The sequence below is a fragment of the Oryctolagus cuniculus genome, chromosome 1 (genome assembly GCF_964237555.1).
Source record: "Oryctolagus cuniculus chromosome 1, mOryCun1.1, whole genome shotgun sequence".
Taxonomy (NCBI): domain Eukaryota; kingdom Metazoa; phylum Chordata; class Mammalia; order Lagomorpha; family Leporidae; genus Oryctolagus; species Oryctolagus cuniculus.
Window position 1 is genome coordinate 67,589,562 of NC_091432.1, and position 16,462 is coordinate 67,606,023.

Below are 16,462 nucleotides of genomic sequence, written 5' to 3' on the forward strand. Positions count from 1 at the left end.
GGTAGAAAGTGGCCGTCACGGGCTGCCCAGCAGTCACGTGCTTTTGTAATCCCCATCGGCCACCACTGCCTTCCTCCAGCCGCTGTTCCGACCCGGCTGCCTTTTCCACTTCGGCCCATGTACCCAGAGCCAGAGCACCAGCAGCCCCGTCCCGCCACACTCCTGCCGGCCCTCCAGGTTCTGGGCTCCCCGCATCTGTTACGGTTGGGTGTCCAGCCCCTCTCTAATTCGTTTGTTGAAGTCCTAACCCTCAGGACCTCCTAATGTGGCCGTAGCAGAAACAGGGGTGCTGGGAGTGTTAGTTGGGATGAGGCTGAAGCAGGTGGCCCTGGAGCCAGTGGCCACTGTCCTGTTTATAAAGGGGCATTGGCGCTCAGGGCCACAGCACAGGGAGGGGCCGTGTGGCGTTCTGCTGCCCTGGGCCCAGAAACTGGAAGGGAGGCCTGGGATCTGTCCTTCCCAGCGCCTTCCGAGGGAGACGCCCTGCCAGCACCTGGACCTTGAACTTGCAGCTTCCAGAACCAGGAAGCAGCCCCAGTTCGTGGGACTTTGCTACAGCACCGAGGACACTGACCCACCAGCTGCAAGGGCCACTTTTGTTTCTGCTGTAAACACGGATCTCCCGTCCTCCCCTTCACACGCAGCCTGGCTTATGTTTGGATTTCGCGACTTCCTCGTGGACTCTGCACCCCTTGGAGCCAGATCCTATGTTGATGCTTTTGGTTGTGTCTTAAGGGCCTGGAACAGAGCCCGGCCATGGCAGCCAGTCAGGAAAGGATTGCTGAAGACCTTGTCGTAGAGGAGGTTTTAAAAATTCATTTGAGGCCGGCGCCGCAGCTCGCTAGGCTAATCCTCCGCCTGCGGCACCGGCACCCCGGGTTCTAGTCCCGGTTGGGGCACCAAATTCTGTCCCTTGCTCCTCTTCCAGTCCAGCTATCTGCTGTGGCCCAGGAGGGCAGTGGAGGATGGCCCAAGTCCTTGGGCCCTGCACCCCATGGGAGACCAGGAGGAAGCACCTGGCTCCTGGCTTCGGATCGGTGCAGCGCACCTGCTGTAGCGGCCATTTGGGGGGGGGGGTGAGACCCAACAGCAAAGGAAGACCTTTCTCTCTCTCTCTCTCTCTCTTTCAAATGAAAAAAAAAATTTTTTTCAGAGAGAGAGGAGAGAGAGAGAGATTCCATCCACTGGTTCACTCCACAGATGCCCACACAACCTGTGCTGGACCAGGCTGAAGCCGAGAGCCTGGAACTCCACCTGGGTCTCCCATGTGGGAGGCAGGGCCCCAGCACCTCCCACAGCACACATCACAGAGGTAGCTTTGACGCATGCCCTTGAGTGGTGGTCCCGACTGGGACAGGCAGCACTGTCCATGGAAGGCATTCCGGGGCTCTGCAAAGGCACAGTGATGGTGGGAGGCAGGAAGGGGCGGCTAGGAAAACTCTGGGCAGCCCACAGCTGGCTGGGGTGCAAATCCCGGGCATGGGGAGAGGTAGGCTGTGAGCAGAGGGTGTCAGGGTCAGGGTTCAAGAATGCTTTGAACTATGTAGGCAGTGCAGTGGTCGGGAGCCGTGGGAAGGCGGCAGGCCTCTGGGAAGGTCACTCAGACCCAGAATAGACCGAGCACGGGACACAGGGGGTCTGTGGCTGGGGCCAGGGCAGATGGCGGGGGCTCGCACCCTCCCATGAGGCTGTGAGGATGGAGGCAAGCTGAGCGACGTTGCAGAGGGAGCTGCCGGCCTGGTGACCGACTCGCAGGTGCTTTCCCCCTTGAGGCCCTGCCTCCAGGCTCTTCCTCCTTCTGAAGATGCCACGCTGAGACTTTCCGTGATGTCTGCAGTGACATATAAATCACCCCCCCTGCCCCTAACAGTGCACAGCCTAGGGGGAGAGCAGAGGAATGAGCTGCCCCCGCCGCAGCCTGCTCAAATGTCAGTTCATGGAAGCAGGTGACTTTTCACCTTTCTGTAGAGCAATGCTGTACCCACTCATGAGTGATATATAAGTAAGTTAGCTGCACAAAAAACCAAAAGCACAGTGGCAATGACAGGGTATATGATGAAAACCACATATGGTTAAAAAAATGCCTCTGGATATGGGAAATTCAGAGGGCAAAGATTTCATTATTTAATTCTCTTCACCGTTTGCCAGGACCTCCTTTGTCCTGGAGAATCAAAGGCCAAGGCCCCGCTCAGAGTGGGACCAGAGGGCAGGGCTTGGCGGTGGTGGGCGTCTCGATTAAATGCTTGTTGGGGATAAGCCCACCAGATCGCTAAGTCAAAGAGGGAAATAAAAACCACCAGCAATCTTTTTTTTTTTTTTTTTTTTTTTTTTAATGACAGGTAGAGTTATAGACAGAGAGACAGAGAGAAAGGTCTTCCTTCCATTGGTTTACCCCCAAAATGGCCGCTACAGCTGGAGCTACGCCGATCCGAAGCTGGGAGCCAGGTGCTTCCTCCTGGTCTCCCATGCTGGTGCAGGGGCCCAAGCACTTGGGTCAATCTCCACTGCCCTCCCAGGCCACAGCAGAGAGCTGGACTGGAAGAGGAGCAACTGGGACTAGAACCCAGCGCCCATATGGGATGCCGCGCTGCAGGCGGAGGATTAACCAAGTGAGCCACGGTGCCGGCCCCACCTGCAATCTTTCTCCTACTCTTATGTGTGTGTGTGTGTGTGGATATCCTCATTCAGCCCCTCCCTCCACCAATGTGTGTTGAAAGTTAGGCCCAGAGGTGGGCATTCGGCCTCGCAGTTAAGTCACCATTTAGGGAGCCCCCATCCTATATTGGAGTGCCCGGGCTCTGGTCCTGGTTCCATTCCTGATTCCAGCTTCCTGCTGCTGTGTATCCTGGGAGGTGGTGCTGATGGCCCAAATAGTTGGGTCCCTGCCACTCACATGGAAGACCTGGATGGAGTTCCCAGGTTCTGGTTCCTGGCCCCTGGATGGTGCAGGTATTTGAGGAGTGAACCAGAGGATGGGTGTTCTCTCTTGTGTCCCTGCCCCCCAACCTGCCACTCAAACAATTTTTTTTTTTTTTTAATTTTTGACAGGCAGAGTGGACAGTGAGAGAGAGAGACAGAGAGAGAAAGGTCTTCCTTTGCCGTTGGTTCACCCTCCAATGGCCGCCGCTGCAGCCGGCGCACCGCGCTGATCCGATGGCAGGAGCCAGGATCCAGGTGCTTTTTCCTGGTCTCCCATGGGGTGCAGGGCCCAAGCACCTGGGCCATCCTCCACTGTACTCCCTGGCCATAGCAGAGAGCTGGCCTGGAAGAGGGGCAACCGGGACAGAATCCGGCGCCCCAACCGGGACTAGAACCCGGTGTGCCGGCGCCGCAAGGTGGAGGATTAGCCTATTGAGCCACGGCGCCAGCTTTCAAACAAATTTTAAAGACAGAAAACCCGAGGCTCGGAGGGGCAGAATCATGGACTAGCTTTCTCCTTCTGATGAGGCTCTTTCCAGCCTCTTTCTTCCAGTGGCCTGCCTCTCCTTCATCCCACATAGTGAAACCTGAAGCAGGTGGGCTGTGGGTGGGGAGTATGTCAACTACCCATAAAGAGTTTCATTCTATTACTCTTTAAAGTAAAATAAGGGGCCCGTGCTGTGGTGTAGCGGGTAAAGCCACTGCCTGCAGTGCCAGAATCCCATGTGGATGCCGGTTCATGTGCCAGCTGCTCCTCTTCCAATCCAGCTCCCTGCTATGGCCTGAGAAAGCAGTGGAAGATGGCCCCAGTCCTTGGGCCCCTGCACCTGCGTGGGAGATCTGGAAGAGGCTCCTGGCTCCTGGCTTCGCATGGGTGCAGCTCTGGCTATTGCAGCCAATTGGGGAGTGAACCAGAAGACCTTTCTCTCTCTGCCTCTCCTCTCACTGTGTAACTCTGACTTTCAAATAAATAAATACATCTTTAAAAAAAATAAAGTAAAATAAAAGGGCTGGGGTGAAGTGCCTCCTGATGTGGTTTCCTGAGAAAAACGCAGCCTCACTTCTGGGGGGCGATACTGTGCTATAATAAGAAATAGATACTTGGCCTCTGCCCCTGGGTCCTGGCACACAGCCCCAAAGCCCTCGGACTCTCTGGAGTGCTGCGTGGCTTTTTATGCCCATGAGGTGGCTGGTGGCTGGGTCCCTACATGGCTTCTGGATGGGGGCTGGCCGCTGGAAAGACTGAGGCAAGATTAGAGAGTTGGAACTTCAGCCTGCCCTCCAACCTCAGGAGAGGGGTGCGGGGCCAGGGGTTGAGTTGATCCCAGTGGCCGAGGGTACAGTCACTTCTGCCTGTGGTGAAGCCTCTGTCCGGACCCCGAGGGCGGGGGAGCTGGACATGTGCAGGCTGCCAGGACAGGCACCGTGAGCTCCACGGCTCTTCTGTCTGACTGGTCATCTCGATCCCTTATGAAATCCTCTGGGAACAGGGAAGCATAAGTCAAGTGTGCTGAGTCCTGCGAGCCACTCCACTCGGCCCTGAGGAGGGGGCTGTGGGAACCTGGATTCTTAGCCCTCTGCTCACAAGCCAGAGCTCGCAAATGGCACCTGAGGGGGAGGCTGTGCTGGGAACTGAGCCGTGAGCCTTGGGATCTGGCGCTGTCTCCACGTGCTCAGGGTCCGAAGTGAAGTGAACCATAGGACACCCAGCTGGGGTCCACTGAAGAAAGAATTGGCTGCTGGTGGGGAGGAATCTCTGGTGCACAGAGATGAAGTCCAGAAAGACTTCAAAAAGCTTTTGGGGAGGGGTCAGTGTTGGAACACAGCGGGTTAAGCCACAGCCTGCAACTCCAGCATCCCATATGGGACTGGGCACTAGTCTGAGTCCTGGCTGCCCCACTTCCGATCCAGCTCCTTGCTAATGCACCTGGGAAGGCAGTGGAAGATGGCCCAGGTACACCCACATGGGAGGCCTGGATGGAATTCCAGGCTCCTGGCTTTGGCCCAGCCCCAGCCTCAGCCATTACAGCCATTTGAGGAGTGAACCAGTAGGTGGAAGATTCTGTGTCTCCATCTGTCTCTGTCACTCCACCTTTCAAATCAATCAAATAAATATTTAAGAAAAATTAGCCCAGGGGCCGGCACCGTGGCCTAGCGGGTAGTCTCTGCTGGCAGTGCCTCATCCCATATGGGCGCCAGTTTGAGTCCCGGCTGCTCCACTTCCGATCCAGCTCTCTGCCATGGCCTGGGAAAGCAGTGGAAGATGGCCCAAGTGCTTGGGCCCTTGCACCCACGTGGGCGATCCTGAAGAAACTCCTGGCTCCTGGCTTTGGATTGGCGCAGCTCCAGCCATTGCAGTCATCTGGGGAGTGAACCAATGGATGGAAGACCTCTTAATTTCTCTTTCTCCCTCTCTATAACTTTCTTTCTAATAAATAAAATAAATCCTAAAAAAGAAAAACCAGGATATTTATAGCAGCTTTATTCACCATTGCCAACATGTGGAAGCAACCAAGAAGCGCTTCAGTATGTGAACTGATAAGTAGATTGTGGTTCTTGCAGACAATGTAAGGTTGTTAAGCACGACAAATAAATGATCTAAGGAGCCATGACAAGACCCAGAGGACATCTACATATGTGTCTTACTAAGTGAGAGAAGCCCATCTGAAAAGACTACGTGTAAATCAAGCTGCTGGCCAGTGCCGCAGCTCACTAGGCTAATCCTCCGCCTTGCAGCGCCAGCACACCAGGTTCTAGTCCCGGTCAGGGCGCCGGATTCTGTCCCGGTTGCCCCTCTTCCAGGCCAGCTCTCTGCTGTGGCCAGGGAGTGCAGTGGAGGATGGCCCAAGTGCTTGGGCCCTGCACCCCATGGGAGACCAGGATAAGTACCTGGCTCCTGCCATCGGATCAGCACGGTGCGCCTGCCACAGCGCACCAGCCGTGGTGGCCATTGGAGGGTGAACCAACGGCAAAGGAAGACCTTTCTTTCTCTCTGTCTCTCTCACTGTCCACTCTGCCTGTCAAAAAAAATAAAAATCAAGCTGCTTTATTTATAATTGCTTCAAAGTGCAGACAATCAGATGCCCTTCAGCGGTGAATGGTGAGTTCCAACAGCGTGACATCCCGGGAAAGGCGAAACTCCAGCCGAGGTAAAAAGGTGTGTCATCAGCAGGGCGCGGGAGGGAGGGGGACGGGGAGACAGAGGACCCCTGGAGTCGGGAAGCCGTGCTGTGTGATGCTGTGATGGTGAGGACAGGTCATTCTGTTGGTCAGATCCTGCAGAATGTGCAGCACCCGGGGGAACCTGGGGGAAGCTGTGTGATAATGCTAGCGAGCTGATCGTGAGGCATCGGTGTAGGCTCACCAATTGACCGTAGCAAAGGCACCGCAGGGGAGACGGGGGAGGCTCTGCGCGTGCGGGGGCAGGGGCCTGTGGGAGCTCTGCATTCTGCTCATTTTGCTGTGAGCCTGGAACTGCTCTAACGTACAGAGTCCATTGAAAAACCAGAGTCAGCCCCCTCCTATGTTCTCATTAAATGGATTTTTCAAAAGAGTGACAACACTCAGTGCTGGTGAGGGCGTGAGGCAGCTAGAACTCTTCTACCTGGCTGTTGGGAATTGAAAATCAGGACTCATTCTGGAAAACAGTCCGGCGGTGTCTTTGACAGTTAAGGATATGTGCACCGCATGACCCAGCACTCCCACTCCTGGGTACTTGCCAACGAGAAACGAGCACTTGTGTTCACGCAGAAACCTGTGTGTGACTGTTTCTAGAAGCTTCCCTCAGAGCAGAAACAACTCGGATGCCCTGCAGTGTGGGTGGTGAGACAAGCTGTGGTCCATCCACTCAGTGGAATGCCACTCGCTCCTGGGGAGAAACCTCTGGCACCGTTGCATCTGGGATGAATCACAAGTGCCACGCGCTGGGCGAGGAAGCCCGGACCCACAGGTTACACACTGTGGTGTACTTCCTGTGAAATTCCGGAAAAGGGGAAACCAGATCAGCGGCTCCTCCGAGCTGGGGATGCCGGAGGGCGTGACTATAAGGGGCAAGAGGAAGGAAATGTTTTATACCTTGATGGTGGTAATAGTGGCGCAACCGTGTGTTAAACTCAGAGCGGAGCTGGATTGAGGGCGCCTTTGCCCACGTGTAAATGATGCCCCAACAAAACAGGTTCCCACCCAGCAGCCAGCTTCTGTCCTGCCCTGTGGCTCTCTGGCAGGCCCAGGCCTTGGCAGGAGCCTTGTCCCTCTCTTTCTGTTCTGCATCTTTGAATTGGGCCCAAGGCTGAGCAGGAGTTGAGCAAGATTGAGGCAAGGTCTCCTCTCAATGGAGTCATTGCACATTGGTGATGGACCCCTGGGAGTGCAGAGGCCCAGTCCCCTTGCTCTCCAGGGACAAACACCTTTTGGGTTGTGTGGAGTCCCCTGTATGGATTTCCTTCAAGTACCTCCTGGCCTTGGAGGACGCAACACCCCCCGGCTGGGCTCCTTGTGCCTGCTGCCTGGAGGCGACCTGTGGGCAGGGTTGGGGTGGCTGACATCACAGCCTGCAGTGTTGCACTGGGGTCGGAGGCTCCTGTTGTTCTCCGCCCTGCTCTGCCCTCGTGGGCCACTCCCACCGCAGTCCCCATCCCACATGCTACCACCAGCAGCAGCTCCCCTGGCCTCTCCCATCTCCTGGGAAGAAGCAGGCCAGGCTGTGGTCCTCCCCGCTCCCAGAACTCCTTTGGGGTCCAGCTGGTTTGCAGCTGGAGGTGGGGGCTGGGGTGAGCCCTCACAATCTGCCCGACCCCTGCTGGGCTGTGTGTGGGGCTAGGCTCTGGGTCTCACTACAATTCTGAGACAGGAACAGTCCCAGTTCATAGCCTGTTGCACATTACTGATATGGCATTTTAACAAAACCAGGGTCTTACTGCGTGTGTCATTTTATAACTTGCTTTCCCCCCCACTATATTTTGAGCATTTTTTTCCATGTCAGTAAATAAACCTCTACATTCACAGCTTTTTATTCTACTAAAATTGTAATTGTGTTAGTTGAGAGGCGGGGGGAGGGGGGGAGTTTGTGCTTGTTCACACCCTAAGTTCCTGCAATGGCCAGGGCTGGGCTGGGGCCAAAGCTGGGAGCCAGGAACTCAATCCAGGTCTCCCACAGGGGTGGCAGGATCCTAAGTGCTTGAGTCATCACCTGCTGCCTCTTAGGAGCTGCATGGGCCGGAAGCTGGAATCAGGAGCTGGGGCGCGGGATTGAACCCAGGCACTCCGAGTGGGACCAGATGCACGACAGCTTATTCCAACGATCCCCCCTTGTTGGCTGCTTGAGCTTGTTTCTGGTTTTAGCTTATGATTAATGATGTCATGTTTGGGATGAATTTCTTTGAAATGGATGAAGGGGCCCTCCTGCGCACGGGACTTTTTCAAGCGCCTTGAAGAGACCTGGCAGCTTGAGGCCCGTCATTTTGTATTTGTGTTCAAGGGGCTCCCGAAGTTGTATAAACTGCAGACTCCATAAAAACTGAATGCAGCCTCAGTGATGATAAACATCCTCACTCAGTTTTACTGTTTCTGTTTAAGCTACAACTTTATATCCTTAGGATAAACTCCCGGAAACAGAATGGCTGGACCAAGCAGGTGCACACTTTTAAGATTCTTAGACGTATTACGCAGGGTCACCCAGAAAAGCTGATCTGATTTACACCCGGCCCTCCCTGACCCAGAACGCCCCTCCCTGGGTGGGTTCCGTGCGGTTGGGTTCCAGCTGGAGCTGCTCTCAGCACCTCCTCCCAAGGCGGAGCTCTTGCTCTGAGACCCACTGGGCCTGTGTGTGGCATTCCTGAGATCTGCGAACCAGGTTGACGTAAAAAGTTCACTCTGGACTTTGTCCTCAGCCTCTCCTTGAAATGGGATGGTTCTTTCCCTCTAGAAGGTAGACCGCGGATCCCCGTGGTCTCTGTGAGCAGCACCTGGGGCCTGAGCCGTCCTGGAGGCAGCCGGGATCACAGGTGTCCTCCAGCCTTGTGCGGCTGTTGCAGGTCTGGCAAGACACCGCTGCTGTGGGTTAGGCCTGCGGAACGGCCGTGGCAGCCACGCCTAGATCTTGTTACCTGGGGTTCCTGGGAAACGTGCATCTGAATAGCAGTTTAGCTGTTGACACCCTGATAACTTCATGTATGTGAGAGTGAGAGGGGTACAGAGACAGAGAGAAGGCTCCTCCGTCTGTGGGTCCACTCTCCAAATGCCTCCAACAGCTGGGGCTGGGCCAAGCCAAAGCCAGGAGCCTGGAGCTTAATCTGGCTCTCCCAAGGAGGGGGCAGGGACCCCATCACCTGCCACCTCTCAGGGTGTGCATTAGCAGGAAGCTGGAATCGAAGTGCACTTATTTTTTTAAGTGAATTCTAAAACCTTATTCTGAGAGGGGCTCACAGGTTTCACCAGACTTCTAAGGGGGCCGTAACACAATCAAGTTCAGAATTCTGATTGCATGAATTCACTTGCATCTCTTTTTAAAAAAAAAAAGATTATTTATTTGAGAGGTAGAGTTACAGACAGTGAAAGAGAGAGGAAACATAAAGATCTTCCTTCTGCTGGTTCACTCCCCAGATGGCTGCAATGGCTGGAGCTGCGCTGATCCGAAGCCAGGAGCCAGGAGCTTCTTCCAGGTCTCCCACATGGGTGCAGGGGCCCAAGCACTTGGGCCATCCTCCATTGCTTTTCCAGGCTACAGCAGAGAGCTGGGTTGAAAGAACAGCCAGGATTAGAACCAGCGCCCATATGGGATGCTGGTGCCGCAGGCGGAGGATTAACCTACTATGCCACAGTGCTAGCCCCTCACTTACGTATCTTTAAAACTTGTGCCTGGCCCTGCACCCACATGAGACCAGGAGAAGCACCTGGCTCCTGGCTTCGGATCAGCGCGGTGCACTGGCCGCAGCGTGCCAGCCGCAGCGGCCATTGAAGGGTGAACCAACGGCAAAGGAAGACCTTTCTCTCTGTCTCTCTCTCTCTCTCTCTCTCTCTCACTGTCCACTCTGCCTGTCAAAAAATAAAATAAAAATAAAAATAAAAAAAACTTGTGCCTGACACTGAAGGAGAGAAGTTAGATTCTCCTGAGTCCCCTGCCTGGAGCCTGGCCCTGTACTGGATGTGGGAGTGGAAGAGGGGTGGGAGGAGAGACAGGGGCTCCCCTCTGCCATGCATCATCTGTGGGCTGAGGCTCTGAGTTCTCAAATTGTCCAGAATTTTAAGAAAAATCAGAAATCCAGATTTCTATATATTCCCGTATAAAACAACTCAGATCATTTTTAAATATTGGCAACTAATCAAAAATGTTGTGGGCCAAATAAGGCATGTCTGAAGCTAAATCTGGCCCCTAGGTTTTCAGTGTTGACTCTAGAAGAATTAAATTCCAGTTAAGAGGGAACAAATATGCTCTGTGGAACAAAGCAACAGGGCCCCCGAGTCCTCTGCTGCCACCTTCACCCCACTCCTGCAAACCAGAGGGGTAGACGGGAGCCCTGGGCTGGGGAGGGCTGGGGAGGGCCAGGGCGGGGCTCTGTGGGGCAGTGGGAGTTCCCGTATGGGCGCCGGTTCATGTCCCAGCCACTCCACTTCCAATCCAGCTCCTTGCTAATGCCCTGGGAAAAGCAGCAGAAGATGACCCAAGTGCCTGGGCCCCTGCACCCACATAAGACCCAGAAGAAGCCCCTGGCTCCTGGCTTTGTCCTTGCTTAGCCCTTGACTGTTGTGTCCTCTGGAGAGTGAAGCAGCGGATAGAAGATTCTCTCTCTCTCTCTCTTTCTCTCTCTCTCTCGATTTCTTTGTCCCTGCCTCTCCCTCTCTTTCTGGAACTCTGACTTTTAAATAAATAAATGAATCTTAAATGAATAAAGAAATAAAGAAGTCAATGTCTAAAAATAGACAAAAAGGTGTGGGAAGTAATAACAGTGCAAGAGGACTTGTCTCACAGGTATCAGAGCAAACTCTAAAACAAGCCAATATGGGGCCAGCGCTGTGGCACAGGGGATAAAGCTGCTGCCTGCAATGCAATGCCAGCATCCCATATGGGGACTGATTCGAGTCCCCACTGCTCCACTTCTGATCCAGCTCCCTGCTAATGCACCCAGGAAAGTGCTTGAGCCCCTGCACTCGCGTGGGAGACCCTGGCTTCAGCCTGGTCCAGCCCCAGCCGTTGTGGCCATTTGGGGAGTGAACTAGCGAATAGAAGTTCGATCTCTCTCCCCACAAGCCTGTCTGCAACTCTGCCTTTCAAATAAAAAAATAAATACATAAATAAATAAATCATTTAAAGAAATGTAAAAAATAAAACAAAAAATCATAAAGAAAATTTAGGAACTGTATGAGCAATCTGAAGGAAACAGTCAAATTGAGAAGCCATGAAAGAAGAGTGAGGTCCAGAAAACAGTGCGAGCTAGAACACTTAGTGCAAGTCAGCCGGCACGTGGAGCCAACATTGGCTATGAAGATGCTTGGCCAAGTTTAATAGCCACACTGCACCGCACTTGACAAGTTGACAAGGAGTCGTGACCTCAATAGTGGGCGGGCCAGCGCCGTGGCTCAATAGGCTAATCCTCTACCTGCAGCACCGGCACACCGGGTTCTAGTCCCGGTCAGGGCGCCGGATTCTGTCCCCGTTGCCCCTCTTCCAGGCCAGCTCTCTGCTGTGGCCAGGGAGTGCGGTGGAGGATGGTCCAAGTCCTTGGGCCCTGCACCCCATGGGAGACCAGGAGAAGTACCTGGCTCCTGCTATCGGATCAGCGCGGTGCGCCGGCCGCAGTGCGCCGGCCGCGGCGGCCATTGGAGGGTGAACCAACGGAAAAGGAAGACCTTTCTTTCTCTCTCTCTCACTGTCCACTGCCTGTCCAAAAAAAAAAAAAATAGTGGGCGAAGGACAGAAGTGAGCTTTTCATAGAATTCATCCAAATGGCTGAGAAACAAGTAAAAGGCTGCTCAGATACAGCAGAAGGGAAATGCAATTCAGAATCCCCGTGAGGGCCCATTGCACAGCCGAAGCCAAAGCTGGAGAGCACAGGGCCAGACATCGTGGAAGTGGAAAACGTAGATTTTCTCGAACTCTGCATTAACATATGTTAAGTAGATAAGCAGATAGCTATTGATCTAGAATCTCATCTCCAGGTGTCCCCACAGATACACCACCCCCAGAGGGAACAGGGGCAGGAACCAGGAATTTTGGGGGCAGCATATTTAAAGATTTATTTATTTATTTGGAAGGCAGAGTTACAGAGAGCCAAAGAGAGAGAGAGAGAGAGGTGTCTTCCATCCGCTGGTTCTCTCCCCAAATGGTCAAAACAGCCAGAGCTGCGCCAATCCAAATCCAGGAGCCAGGAGCTTCTTCCAGGTCTTCCACACAAGTGCAGAGGCCCAAGGACTTGGGCCATCTTCTACTGCTTTCCCAGGCCATAGCAGAGACCTGGATCAGGAGCGGAGCAGCCGGGACTAGAACTGGCATCCATATGGGATGCTGGCACTGCAGGCGGCAGCTTTACCCGCTACGCCACAGCACCGCCCCAGATGGGCAGCATGTTTATAGTTGCAGGAAAAGGTAACAAGTGAACTGCAACAAGGAGTGGTAACCCAAGGGGATTTCGTGTGTTGTGGGAATGAGTGGGCACTGGCCCTATCACGGCTGGGCCATTTCTCTGGAGTATTACTGGATAAAGCAAACTGCAGGGGAGTGTCTAGAATAGGATCCCATTTTTATAAACTCAGGATCAAAAATCCCTAATGTGTATCCCACATGTGTATTTGGTCTGTAGCTATTTATTGTGTATTTCTTGTTTGGGAGGCAGAGAAAGAGAAGGTCAGGCAGAGATCTTCCATCTGCTGGTTCACTCCCCAAATGCCCACAATATCAGGGCTGGGTCAGCCCAGTCCAGGAGCTGCGAACTCAGTCAAGACAAAACCACTAGATCTGTCTCCCAGGGTTGAATTAGCAGGAAGCTGGAGCCAGGGGCTGGCTGCAGCCAGGTATGGACCCTAGGCACTCCAGTACAGGAGGAGGGCATGGCACCCCCTGCCCCTCCCTGCGCAATCCTGTTTGACTGTATCTGTCAGCTATTGTGCGGGTCTGTCATTGTCAGTGTGGGCCACTGGGGGTGGCGCAGGTGGACAGGGGTGACAAGGAGGTGACAGAGGAGCCAAGCCCGTGCTCTGCCTCTTCCACACACAACCCTCCCCTCCATCCCTGAAGAGCTGGGGCCTTTGGGAATGGGGTTCTCTCGGCTCGCAGCCCCTGGTGCTTGACTCCTGGGGCCCCCTCAGCCTGTGTTTCCCTGACGCCACCCTCTTGGTGACCTTCGCGTTTTTCTTTCTTTCCTTTTTTGACAGGCAGAGTGGACAATGAGAGAGAGACAGAGAGAAAGGTCTCCCTTTGCCGCTGGTTCACCCTCCGCACTGCGGCCTGTGCACCGCGCTGACCCGAAGGCAGGAGCCAGGTACTTATCCTGGTCTCCCATGGGGTGCAGGGCCCAAGGATTTGGGCCATCCTCCACTGCACTTCCTGGCCACAGCAGAGAGCTGTGCCTGGAAGAGGGGCAACCAGGACAGAATCTGGCCCCCCGCCCGGGACTAGAACCCGGTGTGCCAGTGCCACTAGGTGGAGGATTAGCCTATTGAGCCACGGCGCCGGCCGACCTTCTGCGTTTTTCTCCGTGACTCCAGGCTGAGGTGCAGGGAGCCTGGGAGGGCCTGGGAAGGGGGCTGCCTCCAGGGCCCCCCCGGGGTGGGAAGGAGCTTTCACTGACACACGGCGGCCTCGGGGGACTCTCCATCTCGATGGCCTCCTGTCCTTTCCTCCCATTGCACACATCATGACTCTGTTGTTGTGTGTGTGTGTTTAGTGTCCTTTCCTTAACAAGCTGTCCGATTCCCAGAGGGAGGGCTTGTCTCCCGTAAGGACCTCAGCGGGGCTTGGGCACCGTGGGTCGCTCTGGGAAACTGACTCACGGACTCTGGTTTCACTGATTCACTCTTTCAATCACTCCTCGATTCATTTGTTCCCTTATTCACTCCAGAAACATGTGCTATTGGCACTGGCTTTTCCCGATTGAGTCCTCCACTTACTGGGGTGGCTTTTTTTTTTCTGGTGGGGTGGTGGGGGGCAGCTGGGAGGGGAACATGACGGCAGAATTCTGGGAATGCATCCACGGCTTGGGAGCGCTCCTGGGAAGGAGGGAAGATTCCAGAGGGCCAGGAGTTCTGAGCAGGAGGTGCTGAAGGAACACCAGCAGAGGGCGGTGGCTCTGTCCCCAGGCTCGCCGGGACCTTTTGGCTGCCGGGTTTGTTCTGCGTGGAAGGCCTCTCTGGTCCCCCACATGCTGAAACCCGACCCTTCTTGGCAGGCCAGCCCAGATGTCCTCGCTGTCTGCCATCTCCCCTCACTCCTCCAGCAGGAAGGGCTGCTCTCTGCTTGCAAACAAACTCCCCATGCACGAACTCTGGACCTCCCTCGTGGTGTGGGCCACTTCCTGCTCAGGCCATAGTGTGCCCCTCTCTGCAGCTCCTAGGCAGGGGCTCAGCCAATTGCTCCCACATAGGCACAGGGCTCCGCGTCCAGGGCCCAAGCCACTGTGTCCGACAAATGAACAGTGCTCTGACTTGAGTGGGGGCAGTGTGTGGACAGCAACGGTGGCCCTGTTTCATGGGTGGGGAAAGGAGGCACTGGCAAGTGACTCACCCATGGGAAGGGGTCGCAGGGCCCCGACTTTCTGGTCCCAGAGGCCATTCCTTCCAGACAGCTTGGTGGGAGGTGGGGGTAGGGCGGGGTGGAGCTGGTTCTCAGGACCCAGCAGGCCAGAGAGACTTGGAGTTCAGATGGCCAAGTTCAGGGAAAGCACAGCTGGGGCGGAGCCAAGGTATTTATTATGCTTGGTTTCCAGCTCCAAACAGAGCTGATGGATGGAGCTGCTCCAGTTCCTATAAACAGCTCAGGCCCTGCCCCTCCAGCCCGCCCTGTTTCCAGTGAGATAGGGGATGGGGGCAGGGAGGAGATGACCAAGGGAGGAAAGGAAGGGAAGGGTGGGGGGAGGACAAAGATGAGCGAAGGCCCTAGAGGTGCGGGGAGACTTGGCGGGGGAGGTGGTCAGAGTGGGTTCTTTTTTTGCCTCCCTTGGGGCCACTGCTTCCCCCCATGCCCCTGCGCTCTGTGTCTGTGGATCTGTCAGGGACGCCTCAGCACCCCATTCCCTGGCTGAGGGCGGGTCTGGGAGTCGTGGAGGACAAGGGCCCGTGGCCATCTGTGTTGGCTCACAGGCCCCAGGGACACACAGAGGCTCTGGCTGGGAGCCCCCTCCAGGAGCCCTTGGCCTGGTGGCAGTGTGTGCAGCTGGAAGAGGGAAATCCAGGCAGTCAGCCCCGAGGAGGTGATGTGGGCCGAGGCTGGAGGAGGAGGCGCTGCAGGTGGTCTGAGGGGGGGGCGGGGTCGGGAGGCAGTGCTGGCTCTGGAGTGGGACAGACCTGGGTTCAAGCCACAGCTCTGGAATGAGTTTCTCTGAAATGAGGCTGGGAACAAGGAAAATCTCTTCCAAGCATGTCAGGATTAACGATCGCAGCGCCCACCGCGTGCTCGGACACGATCAGCTTGGAGCACGCGGGGAGAGGCACCGGGCCGTGGAGCTCGCGGGGCCGGCACAGAGAGGGGGCGGCAGCCGTGGCCGTGCGCCCCAGTAGCACCCTGGCTGACTGTGACTGGGGCCCAGGGGAGCCTCCCTGCTCCCTGGAACTTGCTCAGAGCTCGGGCAGCCGGATGCTCCGATGACCTAGTTGGCAGCTGTGTCCTCATTTGGCTGAAAACAGGAATTTCTGCCTGGCTGGGGGTCTTGGCCAGGTGAGCAAACTCCCCTGTTTGCCAGGAAAGGGGGTCAGGGCCCTGGAGGGCTCCGGGCTAGAGCAGAGGCCTCAGAGCCTGGGCCGAGCTCAGCCTGTGCAACTGCCTCGCCCCTCGGCCCTCACGGACCCCACCCCGAGGAACGGGCATTTCACATTGTCCTCGGAGAGCGTAAGCCCTGAGCCCTGAGCAGAATGTGAGAGGTCAAGGTCAGAGAAGCAGGTGGGAGGAATCTCGGGCAGGCAGAGCTGCCCACACCAGGGCCAGCAGGTGCGGGAGAGGTGGGCTGGGGCAAGGGCGGGCACCTGCAGTGGCGGCAGAGTGCGCTCTGGGCTGCTGAGAAGAGGAAGTGCACCCATAGGACAAGGGTATGTGTGGGCTGCAGAACAGCCGTGGGGAGGCCGAGCCGGTGGCTGTGCCTGGGGTCTCTCGCCGCCTCTCACTGCTCACTTTTCCCCCCCATTCTCACCCCAGGTGAGGCAGCTCCGGCCCCTCCCACAGACCACTGCCTCTTACCCTTCAGCTCCACCCAGGAGCCAGGAGTGCTCTTCCGCCACGTGCAGCTTGGCCTGCAGCCCCGCTGCCCACATTCTGCCGCCCCAGTAGGCCCTTAGCCCTCGGGCTTGGGGTTGGACACTCGGGAGGCGTGCAGTGGGCACCACAGCAGTACCACGCAGTGAT